At 49.3% G+C, this 11724-nt stretch overlaps 1 pseudogene; it reads right to left on the bottom strand.

Annotated features, from left to right (window-relative positions):
• Window positions 1–2775: 2775 nt before the first annotated feature.
• Window positions 2776–11447, bottom strand: LOC132225942 (glutamine synthetase-like; annotated as a pseudogene).
• Window positions 11448–11724: the final 277 nt, after the last annotated feature.

The raw sequence follows: 11724 nt of genomic DNA, 5'->3' as shown, positions 1-11724 counted from the left end.
CGAGGGAGGACCTACGGTTTCTACCTAACAGGGCAGTGCCTCGGTTTCCCCATCCTTACCATAAAGCAGTGGTTCTCAACCTCCCTAATGCCGCGACCCTTTACTACAGTTCCTCATGTTGTGGTGACCCCAACCATAACATTATTTTCATTGCTACTTCATAACTGTAATTTTGCTACTGTTATGAATCATAATGTAAATATCTGATATGCAGGATGTAATTTCATTGTTACAAATTGAACATAATTAAAGCATAGTGATTAATCACAAAAACAATATGTAATTATATATGTGTTTTCTGATGGTCTTAGGCGACCCCTCTGAAAGGGTCGTTCCGCGGCCCACAGGTTGAGAACCGCTGCCATCAGGCTAATAATAGTGTCCACTTCACTGGTTGTGAAGAATAAGTGAATTTCTATTAAACACCTAGAATAGTGCCTGGCACAGATAAAGTTCTGGATAAATGTTGGCTGTTATTGTTATTTTCATTATCATTATTATTCTAAATTGCCATGGCAGGTCTCTGAACACCCCCTCTTCTCCGACCAGGCCGGGTGGCCCTAAAGGACCTCTAGCAAGAAGGACTGGAGCCCGGCCTTGGTTTTACCTCTGGGTTTAATCCAGAGACCCGCGTCGGAGGCCCTGCGATGCCAGGAGCCAACCTGAGCCCTAGGCTTGAAGCCCTTGGCTTGAAGTCAGCACTCCACGTGCGGTGGGTTTTCGCTGAGCCTCCCAGGCCTGTGCTGGGCACTGCTGCAGGAGTTGGGGATACAACAGAACAAGGCAAGCTACATTCCCCGCTTCCTGGAGCTTGGATTAAAAGAGTAGTGAAGAAACACACAATAGAACAAGAGGTGCAGCTTCAGATAATGGTAAGCGCTGCGGACACAAGTCAACAGGGTGATACAGCCGAGAATCAGAGGGCACTCCTTAGGTTGGGTCAGGGGAATCCCCGGGAACTGAGCGGAATGGGGACAGAACGTCTCAGACAGCGGGCAGTGGGCAGGACAAAGTCCCCACAGGGAAGCAGGTCGTCCTGTTTCCACAAGGCTGGGGTGGGGTGGGAAGGGAGAGGGCATTCGGAAGGAGAGTGAAGGAGTGTGGAGAGCTTGGAGAGGTAGTCATGTAGGGCCTATGGCCATGGTAAGTTTGGATTTTGTTCCAGATACAAAGAGAAGTTTCTTGTTAAGCTTTAAACAGGATAGTGACCATCTAACTTACATTTTTAAAAGATCTCCCTTTCTGTGGCATGGAGAACGTTAGCAGAGAGACAAGGCAGGAAACAGGGAGTCCTACTAGAGCAGTGGTTCTCAACCTTGGCTGCACATTAGAATCGCCTGTGAATCTTTTTAAAAATCCTGATTTCTGGGCCTCATCCTCCGGAAATTCTGTTTCTTTGTTACTAATGTTGTGGTCCCACCCCATAACAAACAGAATTTCTGGAGGATGAGGCCCAGAAATCAGGATTTTAAAAAGATTCACAGATGATTCTAATGTGCAGCCAAGGTTGAGAACCACTGCACTAGAGGACTGTATTAGCTTCCTTTACCACAAACTTAGATGCTTAAAACAACATGAATTTCTTTTTTTTTTTTCTTTTTTTGTTGTTAATCCTCACCAGAGGCTATTTTCTCCATTGCTCCTGGAGAGAATGGAAGGGAGGGAGGGAAGGGGAGAGGGAGTGAAATAGGAAGAGGGAGAGAGGGAGAGAGGAAGAGAGGAAGAGAGAGAAACATCTATGTGAGAGAGACACATCAACTGGTTGCCTCTTGCAACCCAGGTACGTGTCCTCAACTGGGAATCGAACCCTCAACCCTTTGGTGGTTGGGCCGATGCTCCAACCACTGAGCAATGCTGGCCAGGGTGAATTTATTCTTTTCCAGATCTGGAGGTCAGGCTTCTCACATCAATGTGTCTGTAGGGCTGCGTTCCATCTGGAAGCTTCAGGGGAAATCTGTTTTCTTACCTTTCTAGAAGTCACCTGCATTCCTTGACTCATGGCCTCTTCCTTACATCATTTCAACCTCTTGGTTTGATTATCACATCTCCTCCTACTGACTCTGATCCTCCTGTCTCCCTCTTATGAGGACCTTATGGTTCCATTGGGCACACCTGGACGGTCCAGAATAACCGCCCTATCTCAAGATCCTTAATTTAATCACTTCTGCAAAATCCTTTAAACATGTTAGGGTAACATATTCACAAATTCTGGGTATGGGGGCGGGGACGCTACCACAGGAGTTATTGCAAAAGTCCAGGTGCTAGTACACTTGGAATCAGATTAGGGTATACAGCAGGTCCTCAATTAACTTTATTTTGTTCAACATCATTTCATTATGTTGATGACATGCCCTGGGAACTTAACTCTTGTTTATATAAATTAGTCTATAGTAAAATTGTTTTCATTACAGGTCATTTTGCTTAAAGTTGCAGAACCTACAGACAACCTTAAATGAAGACACTGTAAAGTCAACAGGACTGTCATTCAATTGGATATGAGCATTAAGAGGAAAAGAGAAATCAGGGCTGTCTCATAGGTTTTTTTATTTGAGCACCTGGATGGATGGTGGTGCCATTTGTTAAGATAAGAAAGACTTAGGAAGTTAAAAGCTTTTGCTTTTGTTTTCACGAAGAATTAAAAAAGGCCTTAAAAAAAAAGGCCTTGATATTCCACCCTTTGAGTTACAACTATTATAACAATTGAGAGGGAGGCAAGAGTGGGAGCGGGATGAAGAATTAATTAGGAGGGGTTCGATGGCTGCAAGTCTAGTCCATTTAGTCTTTGTACTGGAAGGGCTCATCACCAGTTTCGTTGAGAAGACCCATGCAGATGAGGGCTTCTGTCACCCCCGAAAAGGGGTGCCTGTCTTCAAAGTAACCCTTCTCCTCCTGGCCCACAGCCCGGGAATGCGGATGCTAGTGCTACAGTGGGCCACACCAGCAAAAAATCAGTTGATGTTGGAGGTTTCCTTGAATCCTCTTAGGTTCCGGGCATTGTCTCGCCCCCTTGGGATCATAGGCTCCAATGAGGTCCTGGTGTTGCTTGCTCAGCCTCTGGAAGGACTCCTCAATGTACGTCAGACCGTTTTCCTCTCGAATGACCTTAGTGCTGAAGTTGGTGTGGCTGTCCACACCATTCCAGCTCCCAGGAATGGACTTAGGATCAAAGGTTGCTGTCACTCCAAAGCTTCACACTCTTAGTGCAAGATTCCATCACAGAGTCCTATCTGGGATTCCCACTGAGTGGGCATGACCTCAACATTTGGCCCCTTGGTCTTGATGCCAGCTTATGAGCAGGCTGGGTAGTGAGTCTCCACAATATCCCTGCCATAGGCTCTGTCTGCTCCCACCCCACAGTAGTATGGTCCCTGGGGCCGAAGGAAGCCACTGGAAAGTCAACCAAAGGAGTATATTCCTGCTTCATTCCAAACCAGGAGTGCTGATTACTCACTATGTCAATTATCCCTTTACAGGTATGCCTTAAATTGGTCTCTGCAGGCTTTCATTTGTACTTGAAGACTTCACAGAACACCAGCTTGTTGGGATCCTTGTGGAAAGGGTCCTGAAACATGGCAGCAGGGACAAGATACATATCACTGTTGGAGTCTTCAGACTGTAAAGTACTGGAGCCATCAAAATTCTACTCGGGCGCTCTGACCAGTTAGGCTCAGTGGATAGAGCGTCGGCCTGCAGACTGAAGGGTCCCAGGTTCGATTCCAGTCAAGGGCATGTACCGTGGTTAGGGGCACATCCCCAGTAGGGGGTGTGCAGGAGGCAGCTGATCGATGTTTCTAACTCTATCCCTCTCTCTTCCTTTCTGTAAAAAATTAGTAAAATATACTTTTAAAAAAATTCTACCTGGGCAACTCTTCTGTACACTTGGGCTCACTGTCCAAGGTCAGGGTCTTGCATCGCAGGCCTTCTCCAGTATCATCAGTCCGGACATACATATCACCCGTAGGCAGGGACATGTACACCTCCTTGATGCCTTTGTTCAAGTGGGAACTCCCTGAGGTGGAAGATGTTTTGGGGGACAAGTAGGCGGCAGGCAGGTAGGTCGTGAGAGTGAGGTGCGGGGAGAAGAGAGGAGGCTGGAGGTGCTGCTCAGATGCTCCATTCTTCTCCCAACCTTGGCTCTGCCAGGAAGTAAAAAGTTTTGTAAAAAAAGATGAAAAGTTTTTGTTTTGGTGAAGTAATATCTGAGATGCCTATGACATGTGTAAGTGGAACTATCAAGCAAGCAGCTGAATATACAAGTTTGGAGCTCGGTGGTGCGGTAAACACTATAAAAAAATTTGGAGAGTCATTTTCATATGCTACGGGACTAGCACAGGCTGGAACAGTCTGGTGAAAACCCCTCCTATGGGGCTACTAGCACAGGACCACTCTGCCATGACCACCACTAGGAATAATCTCTAACGAGCCGTAGGCTTTGGAATTTCTAGAAGTCAGAGTCTTTGTTGCGAGTCCCAGATTGGTCAACATCTAAGTCCTGAGGGCAGATAGAGGGTAACCCCTCCGACCCTTTTATTTTCTTTGCCTTTCATCAAAAACTACACAATGGGAGATTACAAATAGCTTCAGATCCTGGAGAACCAAAACCCAGCAGAGGTCTGCTACAAAAGGTCATCAGCTTAGGATGAGAAGTGGGCAGAGGGTGTTGAACATTTGAAAGAAACCATGAAATCCTCAGAGAACAAACATATTCGAGACGTGGTATCAGATTGCCAGAGAACATCAGAGCCGGCTTGATATTCATGGTCATGAATTTAAGGGGAACCAGTTGCAGTGCTTGTGGGATCTAAGGGTTGGCCTAAATCAGCGGTTCTCAACCTGTGGGTCGCAACCCCTTTGGCGGTCGAACGACCCTTTCACAGGGGTCGCCTAAGCCCATCCTGCATATCAGATATTTACATTATGATTCATAACAGTAGCAACATGACAGTTATGAAGTAGCAACGAAAATAATTTTATGGTTGGGTCACAACATGAGGAACTGTATTTAAAGGGCCAGAAGGTTGAGAACCACTGCCTTAGACAGTTTCTGAAGGTTTAAATCTCTTTATCAGCAAAATGGAGATAATACTTCACAGATGTTATCAAGATTTTACAAAATGCTATAATTGAGACTCTTAGGCATGCTCTAACATGGTAAATATGGATACTTACATTTAAATAATTAAAATTAAGTAAAAGAAAAAATTCAATTCTTTAGTCCCACTAGCCACATTTCGGAGATTCAATAACTACATATATCTTGGCTAATACAGAAATGGAGTGTTTCTGTCATCACAGATTCTACTGGACAATGCTACTGTGGATACCATAGCATTGGGGCTGGCACATAACGAATTCCCAATAAACAGTGTTATTATTTATGGACCAGCCCCCTTCCGTCATTTGGATACCACCTTCTTTTTTCCTTTGTAAAATATATTTTTATGGATTTTAATGAGAGAAAAGGAGAGAGAGAGAGAGATAGAAACATCAATTGACTGCCTCCTGCATACCCCTTACTGGGAATTGAACCTGCAACCCCCGCACATGTCCTGATGGGGAATCAGAACTGTGACCTCCTAGTTCATAGGTCGTTGCTCAACCACTGAGCCACACTGGTCGGGCAAAGATACTGTCTTCTTGATTTTTGCTAATCTAATACCACCTGTATTATTAGTTAATATTTTTCTTCAAGTTGGCTCATTTTACACTTAAGGAAGTTTGTTTAATATCGTTATCATAAATGAAAAAACAGCATCATTTGCCATAAAAAAGGAATCATAAAAATCAGTACTATGCAACAAAATAATGTGGCGTGAATGAATAAAGTAATAATGAAGCAAGTCAATTTTTAAAAATAGAGATCCAAAAATAAATTCCCCAATGAGGAAAACAATGGATTGTTAATGATCAGTCTGGAATAAAGACAGCTCAGTGAACAATGAAACTGAGAGTCTATGTTAAAAAGACATGGTTAAATTTTGTCAAAAACACAAAATTCTGCCTTGCAGTTAGGTTGATGGCTTTTGGCCCTTGGAGCAGAGGAGTATGTGAGGCAGGAAGCTGGGTTCCAGTCTCCAAATTACATGGACCAGACACCTTTTGGCCTCTTCTCCTGCACTCACCCTAAGAGAACTGGGAAATGAAAATATCTCCCAAATCCCCTCCCACCTCCTGGGGCCTTCGGCAAAGGCCTAGGCAGCACTGAGTGCAGCACCGAGCCCCCCAGCACAGAACACCTGCGTGTACTTGCCCAGCCTTAGGCCCAAGTGTGGGCCTGCTGCAGGCTGACCTGGGAGGAGAGAACACCCCGTACTCCTCAGGGCCTGGGGCCTCAGGGCCTGGAGAAGTGTCCGCTTGTATCACCTAAGATCATCTCTCCAGAATGCTGTGGCCATACATGTCCTTTCCTTAGGCAGAGTACGATTGAATTTATTAGGTTTTAATTAGGGCTAGGGTTTGAATTAGGTCAAAAGGTCTTATTTAGATATGGGTTGATTAACTTACAGCTGTGGGTACTCGAATGCAATTAAGCTTTGCAGTGTCTGGACTATAGTGATGGTTATAAACACGGATGCCATGCCGCCTGGCTGCCTGGGTTTGAGTAACAGCTCTACCTCTCCTTGCCTAAGTGACTGGAGGCAAATTACATGGTCGCTATTGAAAGGTCACTTTTTTTAAAAAAGGTGAAATGACTCTCACACACATATTTAAGATCTATTTACTTTATTATTAATCAGGGAACCAGAGAGATGCTACAACTCATTCAAGGTGAATTCAAAGAACAGACCATTTATAGATCCGGAGTATTGAAATGAATGTATAAATGGAAGCAAAATTGAATTTCTCACAAGAGAGGAAGGTTGAACAGAATTCATTTGCATATGCATAGACTGAACCTCAGCACCGCCATCGGTCTCTCCAACCTGCGGGTTGCAAACTAGTTTAAAGGCCAAGAAAACCTATAATCAGATGGCACCGGAGGGTGTGCTCAGTACATGGTTTTTCACTGCAAACACCTGCTAATTTTTTTTATTCCAAATTTACTTAAATCCTTCGGTCTTTTAGTTCCCTCGTCTATAAAATGGGGACGTAATTCAAGTGCCTACCCTGTGAACTGGGGAGAGGTAGGTGAGCTAAGGTAGGCACCCTAGTGCCTTAGATTGGAGTTGGCGGTTCCCTTTTCACTTTGTCAAGAGGGATTCGTTCTACAGAAGCAGGTCACGATGATACAAGCATGGATGAGTGCCCACCTTGCCAGATGCTGTGCTGGTTTCCAGGGTCACCCTGAGGGGCACCGCGGGACCTGAACTGCCTCCCTGTAGGCCCAGTGTGCTGCCGTCAGGGTCAGCTCAGGGTGAAGGAAGGGAGGGAGGGTGTCATTGAAACAGAAGGGAATGACATGGCAGCCCCCCTGGGTCTGTGGGACGCGGTTAGCTCTGGTGGCAGCAACCTAGAGAAGGCCACAGGGGAGGCCAGGGGGAATTGAGGGTGTGTCCTAGACATCCGGGTGCTCAGAATGAGAGAGTAACCTCCCCGTAGCCATGGCAACACATTCCTTAAACTGCATCCACCCAGACACTCCCAACTAGCAATTCCTTTATTCTTCGTATCAGTCAGTCAATGCACAAGCCTTCACTGTGTATCTTCTTGGGAGCTGCGGGGCCCCCGGGGCTTCTGCTTCCCACGCGCCCAGGATGAACTCCCAGGTTTAGATCCCAGCCCGAGCGGCCTGGAGCGGCCTGGCGAGAGCACCGGCCTGGGAGTCAGGGGGGCCCGGGTTTGCCTCTTGCCCCTCACTTTGAGCTAGGTACGTACCTGCAGTTTCCTCCGCCTGGCACCTACCCCAAAGGGTTGTTGTCAGGTTTCAGTGAGATGATCTGTGTAAAGGGCTCACGGTAAGCACCAAATAGATGTATTTCTTTTATGTGTCACCATTACGTTATAGACTTAGGCCAGATTGCTAAAATTACTTCCACGTGCAAACTTCTGAGAGCTACTGCTTCTCAGCCCCCGGCCCCGCCTGGGGGCCCTAGGGAAGTTACTGGAGCTCACGAGTGTCAGTGGTTGGCACTGGCCTTCCCTTTGCTCACAGAGAAATAAGGAAGTAGGCAATACCACCACGTCCACCCTCCAGGCGGGCACCTCAGAGGCGGGCGCGCCGGCCGAGCCCCGCCTGCAGCGCTCCCTGCGGCCGGCAGGGGACGCCCTGACCTCGCCGGACAAGCGCAGCCGCGGGCCGCCCGTCTTCCCAGATCTTTTGTCCCGTTACCTGGGACCATACCAGTATCCAAGATTCTGGTCATTATTTCTCAAAGTCATTTCTGCTGTGGCTAGAAGTTTCTGGGTGACGGATATTGTCATTCATTCCATCATTGAGCGAGGACTAGACAAGCACCCACTCGTGCCAGGCGCGCTGCGCTAGGTGAGGGGTCACAGGAAGCTGACCGAGATCTGCATTAGAGGAGGAACTGATTTTTTTTTCTCAGATAATAATAGGTGGCTTATATTTTTAAGAATTCACTAAGTGCCAGGCTCACTCCTAGTGCTTTAAGTACCTTCTTTCTTGAACCCTCCTAAGAGTCATGTGCGGGGAACGTTGTTTATGTCCGTTTTCTGGACAGAGACACTGAGGCACCAGAGGTGACACAACAAGGTGCCTCTGGTCACACAACCAGTAAGGGGTGGAGTGGAGATCGGAACCCGGGTTCACCCACTTTAGAGCCAGCCCCGTGCCGCGCTGCTTCTGCGCCCGGAGAAGAGCAGCAAACAGCACAGCCTGGGAGCCCAGGGCCTGTCAGGTGTCCAGGGAGGGGGTGGGACGTGTAGGAGAAGGTGGGAAGTTGGGAATGAGGCCTGGGCAGAGCAGAAAAGCTGGGGAGCCCACCTCTCATCTTTCTCTCCCGCCCTCTTGGTATGGAGCCACGTCCAAGGCCCTGCGCCCCACGTCCCAGCCACACCCGCACACTCCCACACCGCACAGGGCTTTCCTGCCTCCCCGGTCCTTAGTTCTCGGATTCTAGGCTCCCCACCTGCTGGCTGTGTCTCTGAAGGAAAGTCACTTCTTCAACCCCGATGAGCCTCCATTTCCTCAACTGTAAAATGGGTGTGTCTGCCTCACACTGCTGTGGGTTGTCATAAGTGAGAAAGCATGGTGCAAGGCCAGGTTTCATTGTTATTTTCCCCTCCTACTCAAGTACAAATATTCCATCCTCCAAAACCCCCTCTTCTCCACCCCCACCAAACCCCAGCTCACTAACCTCAGCTCACTGAGCAGAGCAACCCATCTGGGAGCCAAACCGTGCTAACAGGCTCATGACAAATGGTTACATATGTCACACACACACTCCATTTTTGGAGGCAACTTAGGCAATTTTAAACAAAGAAAGGACTCTGAAGGTGGGCTTTGGGGAGATTAAAAGTTCTCAGTACCCCACAGACTGCACCCCGTCGTATATACACAAGTCAGCGTGCACAGAACCGGGCTGTGGCACTCATAAAACACCCGTGGTCTTTAACAGGTCTCCCCCTGCGATGAGTTTCTTCCTCGCTGAACCTCAGGAGGAGGGGGGTCACCGCACCCCATATTGTATGAGGGAAACTGAGACCAGGACAAGCAAGTGTGGTTGTCGTTCAAACTGTCCCGCGGAGGCTGGAGGCCTGGGGCACGAAGGACTCTGCCCCCAACAACAACAACAACAAAAACAAGAACTCTGTCCTCTTCCTGGCTGCCTTCCCCCGCTTCCATGGGCAGCGAGTGGGAGGAGGGGACCCTTGATTCATGATGACTAGGGGTCCCAACATTTTAAATTTCCTGCCTGGAAGTCAAGGACAAGAAATTATAAAGTCAGAGTTTCTGTACAAATTACCCAGGTGCCCTAACTCCCAAAAGTCACAGGTGCTGTTCATCTCTTAGCCTCTGTCATCATTCATTCTTCATTGTCCAAGGAAGCCACTCCACAAATGGCTCTGAGAGACCAGCAGATGTCGAGTTACGCGGGGAACCTAGACAGACACAATGGGCAGATTCCCGTCAGATCGGAGCCAAGTCCTGGTAATAACGTCCATGAATCACGGACTTCAGTGAGTCACAACATCAAGCTGCAAGAAGCCTTTACCGCCTGGTTACTGGCAAGTAAGAAAAGCGAGTGAGGCCCAAGAGGGAACGTGACTGGCCCCGGGTCACAGAGCTTGGTAGTGGCAGGGTAAAGGCTGGAAGCCTGAGCCTCAGGCCATGTACTTTCCACTGCCCTTCACAGCCCTCGGAAAGCCCCAGGGCCTGGGACAGAGGGTGGAAGGAAAAGCATAGGCCCCTCATGATTAGCCCAGGGCAGCTCAGGCTCTCCTAGCAGGTCGGCTCTGTGTTGGCCTCTGCCCTCCCTTGGGAAGGAGAGAGCCTGGCATCCATCCTCACACCCCAGGCACCAGGACTCACAGTAGAAGATATAGGAGGCAGCTTCCTGCTTGGCCCTCATCCAAGGCCATTTCACAATAGGGGGAAGAGCCTGGGCTGAGAGTCCCGGGTTACTGCTCACTCCACCCCCACCCCAGCCCCTCTCAGATCCCCCGGGTAGAATTAGCTAGGCCCTACCTGAGATTGGGGGTAGAGGAGAGAGCAAGGCTGCAGAGGCCCCACTGAGCGTGCTCTGTGAGTGGTGCGCTGGAGTGGTCCTGGGGGAAGCCTGGCAAGTGCCCACCACCCTTCCCTTTCCCTTGCCATCCACCTGCCAGCATTCACACGTAGGAGTCCTTTGTCGGACAAGGGCTGGTCCATTCCGGTCAGCCCCATAGCACTCACTGTTAGTCAGAGGGGGCCGGGGAGCAGGCTTGGAGAGGGGCAGGCCTTGGCCAGCTTCCTGTAATGAGGCAACGTGACTGCAGGCAGAATATTCTGGGGAGGGAAGCCCCTGTCGTCGTCCTCCCCCTCCCAGCCTGGCCTGACTGACATTCAGGCAGGAACTAAGACAGAGGCATTGGGACATTCGGTGAGGTTTTATTTCCCCCACAATAGGGTCAGCTCTAAGCTCAGCTCTGTAAGGGATCTTCTCTGAAGGAGGAGGTAGTGGTTAGGGACCCAAATTTTCCTGTCATAAAGTCTTCAAGAGGAGACAAAGCAAACCCAGGCGAAATGTCAAACCACAGCACACGGCAGCGTGGGACCAGCCCACGTCCTCAGGCTGGACAATCCTCCGGGCAGGGGCAAGTCACTGCAGGCAAGGCTGAGGGGGCCCCAAGCGTGGGGAGCCTTCAGCTCTGCAGAGCGGGTAGGAAAGGTCCTCCAGGCAGGGAAGGGAAGATGGGCAGCAATGAACATGCACTGGCAGGGCACGAGACCCTGTCTGCACAGCAATGGGGCTGGGAATGTGCCTGGTCCTTCCTCAGCTCTCACCCGTTACCTCGGTCTTCCTCTGTCCATGGGAAGCCACTGGCCCAGTGAGGCAGGTGACCATGTGGAGAGCTAGGCAGGGGCAAGGGGGTGCCAGGGAGCTCAGGCCTGGGTGGAGGAGCCCTCTGACAACAGGAAGCAGCTGCAGCAGGCTCCAGGGCGGTGATGGTGTCTGTCACTCTCCACCCTGGCTGCAGCCCCTGCAGAACAAACTGTTCTTCGAGAAGCTCTGGGACAAAGGGCCCACACCTGCTCCCCAGGTCGGTTTGGACAAACCCCCATCCGCACAGGCGGGGAGCCCAGCAGCTTCCCGAACCCCCGGCCTCCTCCTAACCCTGAGC

This window comes from Myotis daubentonii, chromosome 1 (assembly GCF_963259705.1).
Source record: "Myotis daubentonii chromosome 1, mMyoDau2.1, whole genome shotgun sequence".
Lineage (NCBI taxonomy): Eukaryota > Metazoa > Chordata > Mammalia > Chiroptera > Vespertilionidae > Myotis > Myotis daubentonii.
This window is presented reverse-complemented; position numbering and strand designations above follow the sequence as displayed.